Genomic DNA, 14,463 nt, shown 5'->3' on the forward strand with positions numbered 1-14,463 from the left:
GCAACTGATTCCAAGCAGAGGGAGCAGCATACTTAAACGCCCTTTTTCCCAGATCAGTACGGACTTTAGGAACAGATAGTAGGAATATGACAATATCTTCCCATACTTTTCTGAAGGATGTAGATCCGTAGGTAAGATGGAAGCAGACCAAGAATAGCTTTATAAATCAAAATATGCCAAAGTCTACGGGTGGACAAGGCAGACCATCCAACCCGAGCATACAAAGAGCAATGGTGAGTAAGGGCTTTAAAATTTGTAATAAACCTCAGTGCTCCATGGTAGACAGTATCCAGCGTGTGTGGTATGGTAAATTTAAAGACAATATAAGGGTTGTGATCCCACACCTCGGGGAAAAGGTCACAAGGACACCAGAGGGTCCTGGAACATCTCAGAGGGGTGAGATCAGATAAGTGGGGGTTGACTAGAGGGTATGGATGCTTTGAAGTAAAATGGTACACAGCTGTATAAACAGGATCGAGTGATCTAGGGACAGGATAGATGGGTGATAAACACAGTTGTAAACAGCCAAGACAAAAGGGCTTTAGAAATAGCCTAGGTCAATTGATCTCTCCAGTAGACTGACCGGCGCCAAGCCAAAGGGGGCGTAGCCCCGGGATGACGAAATGTAGTTCTTGAATATTATTGGTGTATGTAAACAGGAAGGAGACGTTTGTTGAATGAAGGGTGTTGACCTATGTGAAGTCTATAAAAAGACAGGTAATGGAAGTGAAAAGTGGGTTCAACTTTGCAAACCTGACACGGCTTCGTTCTCTGTGAATAAAGTCTCTGAATGAATCAACAGCTCTGGTTAACGGTATGTTATTTCAAAATACAATTATTTAAATTCTACTACAGTGGGCATTTCGAAGATGCATGCATGAACAGTATATCACATCGCCATAGTCCAGCACAGACATAAAGGTGGCAGCAACAAGTCTCCTTTTGGCCACGAAAGAAAAGCAATTCTAAAATAAAAACCCAATTTCAACTTCAGTTTTTTCACCAATTGCTGAATGTGAGGCTTAAAAGAGAGATAATCTTCAATTACAATTCCTAGATATTTGTATTGAGATACAGACTGAATCTCAGAGCCCTGAAAAGTGGTGATAGATGGAAGGTTCAGTGACTTTGATTTTGTATTTGAAAACATCATGAGTTTTGTTTTCTTAGCATTCAAAACAAGTTTTAAATCACACAAGTAGTTGTGAAGCTATCCCCACAAAGACTGTCCGGCTGTTTCCAAATCAGAAACCGTGGATAAATAGCGCAGTCAGAGCTGCACTCACCACGAGAGATACAGCCTTCAAATCCGGTGACATCACCAACGACAAGAAAGCCCGCTACGACCTCCGCAGAGTGATCGAGGTAGCCAAACGGGAATACAGATAAGATAGAGTCACTACTATGCAGCAACAACCCACGCAGCATGTGGCAAGGGCTACACACCATCTCAGACTTCAAAGGGAGACCTGGCTGCACAGCTACTGTAGCTAGCTCTCTCCCGGACGAGCTGAACAGCTTCTACGCCCGCTTCGAGAACTCCAACGCCATCCCACCAGAGAAGATACACACCGCGGACAGCACTGCCAGCGCCCTGGTCATCACCGAAGCAGACGTGCGCAGGCTGTTCGGGCGCATCAACATCCGCAAGGCGGCCGGACCAGACGGCATCCCATGCCGGGTGATCAGAGTGTGCGCAGCGCAACTGGCTGGTGTGTTCATGGACATATTCAACCTCTCCACAGGAATAGTCCCCTCCTGCTTCAAGTCATCCACCATTGCCCCAGTGCCGAAGAAGTGCAAGGTAGCATGCCTAAACGACTGGCGCCCTGTTGCTCTCACTCCCATCGTGAGCAAATGCTTTGAGAGGCATGTCAAGGCCCAGATCTGCAGCATGCTCCCTCCCACCCTGGACCCTTACCAATTTGCCGACAGGCAAAACAGATCCACTGACGATGCCATCGCCACCGCACTCCACTCCACTCTCACCCACCTGGAGAAGAGGAACACCTACGTGAGGATGCTGTTCGTTGACTACAGTTCGGCATTCAACACTATTGTCCCCTCCAGGCTCGACACCAAGCTGAGGAACCTTGGCCTCAACCCCGGCCTATGCGACTGGATACTGAACTTCCTGTCGGACCGACGACAGGTGATGAGAATGGGCACAAAGACCTCCACCTCCCTGACCCTCAACACAGGTGCCCCCCAGGGCTGTGTCCTGAGTCCCCTCCTCGACTCCCTGTACACCCACGACTGCGTGGCCACTCATGGCTCCAACTCTGTGATAAAATTCGCTGATGACACCACAGTGATTGGCCTGATCACAGACGGCGATGAGACGGCCTACAGGAGAGAGGTCGAGCGCCTGGCCCAATACAGCCAGGAGAGCAACCTCTCTCTCAACACCGACAAGACCAAGGAGCTGGTGGTGGACTTCAGGAAGAAAGGCCGGGAACAGGACCCTATCACCATCAACGGGTGTTCAAGTTCCTGGGTGTCCATATCTCCGACAACCCCACTTGGGACGAGCACACCAATCAGGTGGTAAAAAAGGCACAGCAGCGCCTCTTCCACCTCAGGCGGCTGAGGAAGGTTGGCATGGGGCCCAAGATCCTGCGGACCTTCTACAGGGGCACTACCAAGAGCATCCTGATGGGATGCATCACTGCCTGGCACGGCAACTGCACCGCCCTCAACCGCAAGGCGCTGCAGAAGGTGGTGCGGACAGCTGAGCGCATCAGTGGATGTGAGTTTCCCTCCATCCAGGATATATACAACAAGCGATGTGTCAGCAAAGCCCGGAGGAACATCAGAGACCCCAGCCACCCCAATCACAGCATGTTCGAACTGTTGCCGTCCAAAAGACGGAGCCTCCTCCGGAGCCTCAGGGCCAAAACTCAGAGGCTCTCCAACAGCTACTTCCCCCAGGCCATCAGGCTCATGAACAAGCCTACCCCAAACCCATGACTTTACCCCCAGCACACCCACAGAATGGATTTCACTAGCACACAGTCACTTTAAACAACCACCTCTTACACCAACGGCACAGTGCAATAATAATGACATTCCACTGATTCACTTTACTTTTTAGTCTACTATTTATACTGCAATTGTGTCATGTCTATTGTCTTGTGTCCCCAACAATCGTCACTGTCCAACCATCTCCCTTATATTGTATTATGTCACTTGTTGTCTTGTCTCACTTGTCTTGTACTGTCACTTATTGTCTTGTCCATACCTCATTGCACTACTGCGTATTTGTATTATTTGCATTATTTGTATTATTTGTATATTGCATGCTGCACTGTCAAGGAACCGAGCCAACTTTATATTATATTGCTTACTGGCTATACTGTTCATATTGTTTATACTGTTTATACTGTCCATACTGTATATTTTTTAGTACTTCTATTTTTATTTTATTGTATTTTAAAACTTATTGTGTTGTTGCACTACTCTGTGGCACTGTCACTTTTGCATTTCACTGTATACTTGTATGCACGTGACAAATAAAGAAATCTTGAATCTTGAATCTTGAGCCCAAGAATTTTACTCCCTGCATTCGCGTATGAGACGTAACAAATAAACTTGAAACAAGGTACGTTGTACAGCAAGTTGTAGCTGACAAAGAGCCTGAATTGGTGTAGACACAGAGCAGTATATCACAGTATCATCGGCATAAAAGTGGAAATTTGCGTTGAAAACATTTTGATCAAGACTGTTGATATATATAGATTAGATTGACAACTTTATTGTTGATAGACAACTTTATTGACATTGTGCAGAGTACAAGTACAGAGACAACGAAATGCAGTTAGCGTCTAACCAGAAGTGCAAAAAAGCAGAAAAGTGCAGTGTGAACAGTATATACAGGTAGTGCAGTATATGAGCAGTATAGTAGTGCAGTATAAGTATAAAGTAGTGCAGTGTAAGCAGTATATGTATTCGCAGTAACATTATAAGCAGAATAAATAGAATGCAGTATGAACAGTGTAAGCAGCATATGAGCTGTATGTATAAGCAGTATATATGTATTAACAGTAACATTAGAGTAAATAAGCAGAATAAATATGGAATGCAGTATGAACATTATAAACAGATATGTACAGTATGTACAGATATGTGCAGTGTATTAACAGTAGTATTAAAAAAAAAAGGATATGTGCATTATGAACAGTATAGACAGATTATGAACAGTATAGACAGATATGTACAGAAGAGCAGTTGTATGTAGTATAAGAGCAGTGTGTACAAGTGAGGATACAGTATGTACAGTTTATAGGAATACTGTAGGGTAAGAGTAGTACAATTGTCCGGGGGGGGGGGGGGGGGGTTGGTAGGTTGTCACCTAGGTGCAGAGTTGGAGTTCAGTAGGGTGACAGCCGCAGGGAAGAAGCTTCCTCTGAACCTGCTGGTTCGGGTGCGGAGAGACCTGTAGCGCCTCCCGGAGGGGAGTGGGGGTGAACAGCCTGTGGTTGGGGTGAGAAATGTCCTTGACGATGTTGCGTGCCTTACGCAAGCATCGCTTGCCCTGGACAGCCTCATTGGAGGGGAGTGAGGAACCAGTGATGCGTTGGGCAGTTTTCACCACCCTCTGCAGTGCTTTCCGGTCAGAGGCAGAGCAGTTGCCATACCATACTGTGACACAGTTGGTGAGGATGCTCTCGATGTGAGGAGACAGATGGACCTTCTTTAGTCTCCTCAGGAAGAAGAGACGCTGGTGAGCCTTCTTGATCAGGGTAGAGGTGTTGAGGGTCCAGGAGAGATCCTCAGAGATGTGGACACCCAGACACTTGAAGCTGGTGACTCGCTCCACCTCAGTCCCGTTGATGAGGATGGGGGTGTGTGTGCCAGCTTTTGACTTCCTGAAGTCCACAATGAGCTCTTTGGTCTTCCTGGTGTTGAGAGCCAGGTTGTTGTCGGTGCACCACACTGTCAGGTGCTGGACCTCCTCCCTGTAGGCCGTCTCATCGTTGTTGCTGATGAGACCAATCACTGTTGTGTCGTCTGACAGGGGGGGGAGGTGTTAGTGGGTTTGTAGTCTGTGATGGCCTGGATGCCTTGCCACATGCGTCGGGGGTCAGAGTTGTTCTTGAAGTGATCCTCGATCCTTAACTTGTGGTTGTGCTTGGCCTTTTTGATGCAGGTTAGCCCTGGATGAGCTGTAGGCCTGAGCATCACCTGATCTGAAGGCAATGTCGCGTGCCTTCAGCAGGATATCATGAAATTCAGGATATAATGAAAAGGTCCCAGGACCGATTCCTGGGGCACACCCTTGGATACACTAATGAAGCTAGAAGTGATACCTTCTGCCTGCACGCACTGAGATCTGCCTGATTTTCGAACCAGCAGACAGTTTGTTCTGACAGTCCTACACTGATAAGTCTTTGCTTCAATAGTGCATGATCGACAGTATCAAAAGCCTTAGATAAGTCAATGAAAAGGGCTGCACAATGTTGCTTGTTGTCTAAAGATGAAATAAAATAATTTCCTACTTTTAGGGCCGCTGTAGTTGTGCTGTGTTTTTTCCTAAAACCTGATTGAAAATCAGATAAGATATTGTTAGTAGATAAGAACTCTTTCAGTTGTTCACTCACAAGGGATTCCAGAACCTTAACCAGGACAGACAATTTGGAGATGGGCCTGTAATTGGACTATAGGGTCACCCCCTTTCAATAGGGGACGAACAAAGGCAGATTTCCATATAAGAGGAATTTTGTTAGTGTCCAGGGAGAGATTAAAAAGATATGTCAAAGGAGGTGCAATAAAATCAGCTGCTAGCTTTAGAAAGTAAGGCTCCAAGTTATCAGGACCTGCTGATTTTCTAGTGTCTAAAAGTTTGAGGGCTTTATGCACCTCTGAGTCTGTAACCGGATTAAAATTAAAGGGTTGACTTATCGTAACATGACCGTCAGAACAAACAGGAGGGGAATTCTCATGAGTAATGTTGAGAGTCAAACAAGGAACCAGAGGCAATGAAATGCTCATTAAAACAACCAAGCATTTTGGCCTTATGAGAGATTTTATGTGAGTCCTTAACAATGCATGGAGGAAGCTCGATACCATTTTTATTTCCAGCTAAGGATTTAATAATTTAAACATTTTTAAGGGATTGTTTACATTGTTTGAAGTTTCGGTGAGGAAATGGTCAGCTTTGGCTTTTCTAATTGCAACTGTGCATGCATTGCACCTGAAAAGCAGCCAGTCTGAATCAATACTTGTTCTCCTGGCTTTTGCCCATGCCACATGGCGCTCATGAAGTGAGTTGGATAAATCTGGAGTGAACCATGCATTGTTTCGGCCTTTTACTCTGAACTTTCTGAGGGGAGCATGCTTGTCGACAATTTCAGTAAAACCGTCATAAAATAATTTCAAGGCATTTTCAATGTCAGCAATGAGATTAATTTTCTCCCAATCAAAGTAAAACAGGTAATGAAAAAACCCTTGTTCCATAAAATGTTTCATGTCACGCTTTATAATGATGCGTGGCTTGGTTTTTGTATTTCTAACTGTGGCAACAATACAGTGGTCACTAATGTCATTTGCGAATACAGAAGCAGCTGTATATTTATGAGGAACATTGGTTAGGATGAGATCAATTAGAGATGATTTTTCAAGACATTTCAGATTAGGTCTAGTGGGACTATCAACAATCTGAAAGAGATTTTGTGAGTCACAATAAGCTTTAAGATCATCAGATACTGGTTGTAGCCAGTTCCAGTTTAGATCTCCAATAATGACAATTTCATTAAAATTCAGTCCCGATAGAAGCTGCATTAAAGAGGGTAGAGCGCCACTGTAGCTGAAGGTGTCCTATAGCAACCAATGACAGTAATATGGAGAGTTTTAGAGACCTCAAGATCAAGAGCTAAAAATTCGAATTGCTTCCTCACTGATTTAGAGAGAAGCACATTGACGTGAAACTTACTTTTGATAAAGATTGCAACACCCCCACCCCTTTTGGGTCGATCAGTCCTATATACATTATAACCATCAATGCAAATATCCTTGTTCAGAACAAATTTGCTTAGCCAAGTTTCAGATAAAACAACATCAGCATCAGTTGAGTGTGCCCAAAAACTGCTGATAGGAAGAAAGGATGATGGCTAGGTAGTTGAAAAAAGTGAGATTGTAGACAGATTAGGTGGTGTCGTGGAATTCTAAGTTAAAATATTTTGAAATAAAATGGCAAAGACTAGAGCTGATGGTTTTTTCAGAGACTTTTATTACAAGTAACAAAGCCGAGGTGATTCGCGAAACATCCTGTTGTTTGTCCCTCAGCACACCATATTTATAGAGTTTCCAATCTTTATCAAATTTAGGTTCCATCCCTCATATGTAAATCATTCACACTTTCTGGCTGTTTCCCACCAATATAATTCACCCGGTTCCTATACCTTGTCACGGTTTGGTTTCCCCTCCCATTTCTAAAGACAGTTATCGGGTTGTAACAATATTGGTGGCAAGCCCATCGTGATTATCAAAAAAATATTACATCGCCCCCGGTACTGGTTACTACTGTTCCTGTCCTTATCCTCTGGGTACCTGGTACCCCTTGGCTCTGCTCCTTTCATGCACCAACTTCTAGGTACCCCTTCATACCACTCCCTCCATAAATCATTACTCCCTCTATACATCAACCTGTTTTCTTATGGAACATTTATAATTGGTTTTCATAACTCACTTTTGGCCTCTTTGTCCTGTCCTATATGGAATGTTTATAATTGGTTAATATTACATCACCCCCCTGTATTTCTTATTACTGTTCCTGCCCTTATCCTCTGGGTACCTGGTTCCTCTTGGCTCTGCTCCTTTCATGCACTAACTTCTAGGTACCTCTTGATACCACTCCCTCCATAAATCAACATCTGGGTATCTCTTGATTTTACGCCCTCTTGTACATCAACCTGTTTTCTTATGGAACACTTATAATTGGTTTTCATAACTCACTCTTGGCCTCTTTGTCCTGTCTTACTTGTTATGTTCTCTCTTTATTTGCTATAGAAATTTACCATAGTGGCACCAGTCATGTGATTAATTAATGTGATGTTGTGCGCAAGATAAAGGTTCTGTTAACACAGCACAACATAACCTGGTCATGATTATCCCATTCATGTCTAATGTTCACATGCATTGTTTACAACACGTAGAGTCGAGTCATAATTTGAGAGCACAGTGGTAACATTTTGGGTATTCTTAATGGAATCTAGGATCCAATGTGATCGAGTGTCTGTCACACAAGGATGAGCAAATCATTGTCAATGTGATGGTCAGACAGGTGAACCCAAGTGCAGAACACAGACTAAGAGACAGGATCAGTGAAACCCCAAGCTGGGGTGTATTTATTAAGAGAAGGCTGACTCAGCTGATATGTAGACAGGTAGTCCGGTAAGGGTCAGGCAGGCAGGGTGTTACGACTCAGTTGTGTCTAGGGTAAAAGGGAAGTGCGTAACAGATTGAACCAACTGAAAGCAGGAATCTTGAGCGCATTGGTGTGAAATAAAGGAGACCAGACAAGGATGGAGTGAATTCAATAGTGGTATATTGTAATAAGGGGGGGGGGGGTATACGGGCAGTGTACACACAATACAAGACACACAACACTAGCAGCCCACAGGCCAAGGGGACACGGATGTTGCCAAAGAAAAGAAAGTAACACAAAAATCTAGGAGAGTTAGGAGAGGCTACTAACTGTCCCTAACTAAAAATCCACAACTCAAAATACTGCCTAACTAAACTACTCTATCCAAGGACATCAAAATGTACATGATTGGCAACCACCCCTTTCCTAGTGGTAGACAATAGTTCCACCTACGTGTGAGAGTATAGAGGCCTCTGTCTTACCTGCCCCAAGGCCTGGACCATACACACAACTACTACGACTACTACTACTACACACACACACACACACACACACACACAATCAAGGTAGGGGGAAACAAGTGTCAATGGGGCTAACAACATATGTCAAAAATGGCATGAGCTCATGAAGAGAGCGACTGGCAAGAAACACACAGCTTAAATACTAAAATGAAGGGAGTGGATTGGGGCCGGACTGGGATGGCAGGTGATTAAGATGATTGGCAGCAGGTGCCAATAATCTTAATCACCTGCCATCCCAGTCCGGCCCCAATCCACTCCCTTCATTTAGGTGCAGCAGGTGGTGATGTCGCCCTATAAAGGAAGAGGGAAAACAGAACACAGACAAACCTACGTGGAACGTAACACAGGGGTCAAACAGGTAAGCTGGCAGGCAGACGGGCAGAGTTCAGGCAGGTAATCGGGTTGGCAGACAGGCATAGGTCGAGTAGGCAGGCGGGCAGTCGTACACACAAGAGGTCAGGCAGGGAAGCGGGCAGTCATGCAGGTAGGCGGATAGTCGTCCAGGCAGGGTTCAGGCAAGCAGGCAGGAGGGTCAGGCAGGGAAGGAGGGTCGGTGGCAGGTACAGGAGGGAACTGTGGACACAGGAACAAACAAGGTAAGGAGCCTGGGAATGCTAAGAAGCAGGAATTATAGTGAGAAGCGTGACTAACAATGAACTGATCTTACGATCTGGCAGGGTAGTGAAGGTTGAACGGGGTATTTACGGCAAACGCTGGTAATATCCCCCCGGTCCGAGCGTACTACCTCATAATCCACGTCCCCCATGCGACGTGTGACCACAAACGGCCCTTGCCACTTCGCGAGTAATTTCGTGCTGGAGGTGGGTAACAGTACGAGCACCTTGTCTCCCGGTGCAAATTCTCGCAGGTTAGTTCCCCTGTCGTAGAGGCGCTTTTGACGCTCCTGGGCTTGCTGAAAATGCTCGCGTGAGATAACCCCTAGGGCGTGGAGCTTTGTGCGCCAAGTCCAGGACGTATTGAATCTCATTTTTGCTGTCGCTCCCAATTTTCTTTAAGAAGGTCTAGGACACCCCGGGGCTTACACCCGTAGAGTAATCCAAACGGGGAAAATCCGGTGGAAGCTTGGGGAACTTCCCGTACCGCAAACAACAGGGGATCTAGCCATTTATGCCAATTCCGACTATCCTCGTGCACAAACTTCCGGATCATTGATTTCAAGGTCCGATTGAACCACTCACAAAGGCCATCCGTGGCCGGGTGGTAAACATTGGTTCGAATTGCCTTGATATTCAACAACCCATATAGTTCCTTGAGGATGCGTGACATAAAATTGGTGCCCTGGTCGGTGAGAATCTCTTTCGGGATTCCCACCCGGGAGATCACTTGAAACAATGCCTGCGCTACACTCCTGGCAGAAATATATTGTATATTGCGGTATTGCCTCGGGATATCGGGTTGCGTAATCTATCAAGAGCAACACAAATCGATACCCCTGTGTACACCGATCAAATGGCCCGATAATATCCATGGCAATGCGGTCGAATAGGTTCTCGACCAATGGTAAGCGCCGCAACGGGGCCCTAGGAATGGCTGGGGGATTTACCAATTGACATTCGCGACAGGAAGCGCACCACCTGCGCACCACCTACGCACCTCTGCCCGAATTCCCGGCCAATAAAATCGAGCCATTATATGGTTCAGTGTCTTATCATAACCTAAATGGCCCGCCATGGGGTTGAAATGAGCCGCCTGAAAGACCATTTCCCGGCGGCTACGGGGAACCAACAACTGAGTTACTTCCTCCTGACTATGTGAGTCACGACTTACTCTGTATAACCTGTCGCTGATAATCGCAAAATAGGGGTGGATGCGCACTGTGTCTGGCCGTACCAAAGTACCATCAATCGCTATCACTTGGTCATAGGCCGATCGTAGGGTCTCGTCACGAGACTGCTCGAGGGGGAAGTCACCTAGCAACGGGTAGTTCGGCGGGGAAATCTCGGGTTGAGACCCCCCCGCCGGCTCCGGCTCCTCGGCAGTGTCGCGAGGCACCGCCTCAGCACAGAGCACATTACATGCCTCACACCTCCCTCTCTGTCGTGCACGCACCCCGGTAGCCCGCTTTACCGCTTGAGGAAACCCCTCCCAATCTACACCCAGAACAAGGGGATGCGTGAGGCGCGGGCTAACCGCCGCCTGTACACTATGCTTTTTCCCCTCATAATGAATTTCGATAGCGACCACAGGGTATTCGTGAATGTCCCCATGCACACACTTCACCAACACCCTCGATGCCTTTAACAATGCCCCCGGTCGAACCAGGCGCTCCTGGATCATGGACTGCATGCAGCCCGAATCCAAGAACGCCTGGGGCGTATCGTGTTGTATCCTTACCGGAACACAATACGCCTGTCCTGGTCCGGGGGGAGGGCCCGGTATGTTGCCAATGCGGACGACCTGCCCCACCTCCATCACTGGGCAATTCGCCTGAACATGGCCCGGCCGTCCTCATCGCCAACACACCCCCCCTGGTGTGGGTGCTTCGGGGTGCTTCCTGTGGGGCCAGGGCTGGTTCTCGATATGCCTGCCCCTGCCATCTCGTCCTCGGGGCGGGCGCCGGCCTCTCCTTTTCCGGCACGGGGTTGGTCGCCGGGGCTCCCGCGGTGGGAAGGAGAGATGGTCCTCCGCCAAGGTCACGGCCGGCCGCGAGATCCTGGGGCCGGTGGTACTGGACCCAGGAGCCCCGTGAGGAACTGCTCCTACACCACCCGGTCCCCGACCTCCTCCGCCGAGCTGTTCCCTGGGTCCAGCCACCGCCACGCGCTGTCCCGCAGCCGCTGGGCGTAGGCAAAGGGCCGGCTCCCCTCCTCCATTGTCAGGGCCCGGAATCGGCGACGGTGTTCCTCCGAGGTGAGGCCCAGGCGGTCCCGAATCGCCCGGGCTAGGGAGGGATAGTCCCGCTGGGCAGCCGTTGGCAGGCTGTGGGCAGCGAGCTGCACCTCGCCTGACAGAAGGGGCAGCAGATGGTAAGCCCACTCGCTGTCCGGCCACCCCGAGATCCTCGCCGTCCCCTCGCACACCGCCAGGAACGCCTCCGGGTCGTCCAGGTCCCCATCTTCTGGAGGTGGACCTTTGGGGGACCTTGCGCAGACCCGGGCGCCGGTCCCGCTTTGATGGCCCCGACGAGCTCCCGGAGGAGGGCACGGTCCTCCGCCCTCGCTGTCGCCATCTCTCCCATCGCGGACTGCTGCTCCAGTATGAGGGCCATCCTTCGATGGCCGCGCTTAACGCCTCCATCTCTGTGTCCCAGGTTGGGCGCCAATGTAACAGGATCCTTGACACACAGAGGCGGACGCAGTGTTGTGATGAGGGAATATTCATTTATTTAGCTGTTGGTCGACTTTCCAGTCTTTGGCTTTCCAGCCCTTCCTCCCCCGAAAGCAGAGGCACACACATCTTAAACCATTTCGTTAACGAGGCTTCATTCGCAACAGGTGCGCAACAAAGCCTCGGTTCCGTAACCCTGGCCACGGTCCTGTAGCTCCCTCTACAGGCCGAACGCTGCATGTCCCCCCACAATGACATTAGCAGCTCCTTCCCTCTAAATCTCACCAACAATGCTACCTTTCCTCCCAAACCTACTGTGCAACACCCAGTCTCTGGTTGATCAGATTTCTCCCCCCTCTCCCCTGACGATGTTCTAAAACTGGTCACATCCAAGCGGGCAACCACCTGCCCCCTCCATCCTATCCCCTCCCCCCTTCTCCAATCCATCCCCAAAGACCTCCTTCCATTCCTTACCACTTTAATCAATTCCTCTCTATCCACAGGATCTGTCCCAGCTGCCTTCAAGACAGCCAGAGTCAAGCCTCTTCTCAAGAAACGAACTCTTGACCCGTCTGTTGTCCATAACTACAGACCGGTATCCCTTCTCTCGTTCTTATCTAAAACCCTTGAACGTGCTGTCTCTAACCAACTGTCTAACTACCTCCTTCAGAACAACTTCCTCGACCCTCACCAATCCGGCTTTAAAGCTGGGTACTCTACTGCAACTGCTCTCCTCGCTGTCACGGAGGCCCTCCACTCCACTCGAGTTTCCTCCCTCTCCTCTGTTCTCATTGTTCTGGACCTGTCCGCTGCATTCGACACAGTAAACCACCCGATCCTTCTCTCCACCCTCTCAGAAATGGGCATCTCTGGCTCTGCACTCTCCTGGTTTGCATCCTACCTGGCCGGTCGCTCCTACCAGGTCACGTGGAGAGGATCGCTGTCCTCTCTCTCTGTACTGTTCTCTCTCTGTACCAGATCTTTCGCTTTGTAATTTCTTCACATGGTTTCTTCTACCACACCTACGCAGATGACACTAAATTTCTGACTCACAGGTGGCATCACGTGTCTCGGCATGTCTTGCTGACATATCTGCTTGGATGGCAGCCACCACCTCAAGCTCAACCTTGGCAAGACTGAGCTGCTCTTCCTCCCAGGGAAAGCCTGCCCTCTCCAAGACTTCTCCATCACAGTAAAGAACTCTACTGTGACCTCCTCCCATACAGCCAAGAACCTTGGGGTGATCCTTGACAACCACTTATCCTGTGTAGCGAACATCACAGCGACAGCACGCTCCTGTAGATTCTTCCTCTTCAACATCAGAAGGATACGTCCATTCCTCACCAGAGAAGCAGCACAACTTTTGGTCCAAACACTTGTAATCTCTCGCCTTGACTACTGCAACGCACTCTTGGCCGGACTCCCTGTCTCCGCCATCAGACCTCTGCAGCTCATCCAGAATGCTGCCGCTTGTCTGGTGTTCAACCTCCCCAAATTCTCCCATGTCATGCCCCTCCTCCGCACCCTCCACTGGCTCCCGGTAGCAGCTCGCATCAGATTCAAGACCCTGGTGCTTGCCTACCGGGTGGCAATGGGAACAGCCTCTCCCTACTTGCAAGCAATGGTTAGCCCCCAAACCCCTGCACGATCACTCCGCTCCTCCACCTCGGCTGCCCGCCCGGCACCGCTGCCTCTACGTGGATGCAGCGGCCACGCCACTCGGTCACGGCTTTTCACTGTCCTGGCGCCCCACTGGTGAAATGAGCTTCCCACCACTGTCAGGACTGCAGAGTCACTACCGATCTTCCGCCGTAGATTGAAAACCCATCTCTTCAGGCTATATCTTAACAGTCCTTCCTAAGACCTCTTCACCCCCACTACCCTCCCTGTGCTAACCCTAACCCTTGACACCTCTTCACCCCCACTTCCCCCCTGTACAAATTCTCTCCTGTTAATAAATAATAAAAAATACATTTAAAAAAAGCCTTCTGGCATTACATCCCCCCACTAACCCTAACCACGAGACCTCTTCTCCCCTACTGGCATTACGACTGCCAATGGCCCCTGGTGTGAGCATTGATTACTTTTGTCTTATGATGACTGTTGGATAGATGATTCACTTACTTAAACAAATGTATTTGTTGTAAGTCGCTTTGGATAAAGGTGTCTGCTAAATGCCGTAAATGTAAATATTTATAAAAGACAGCTAGCTTTAGCTAGAGATATCAAAAAATAACTTGTTAACCTGCAACATAGCTAGCTAGCTCATTTTCGCAAGCACTAGTTACA

The sequence above is a fragment of the Argentina silus genome, assembly GCF_951799395.1.
Source record: "Argentina silus genome assembly, chromosome: Y".
NCBI lineage: Eukaryota > Metazoa > Chordata > Actinopteri > Argentiniformes > Argentinidae > Argentina > Argentina silus.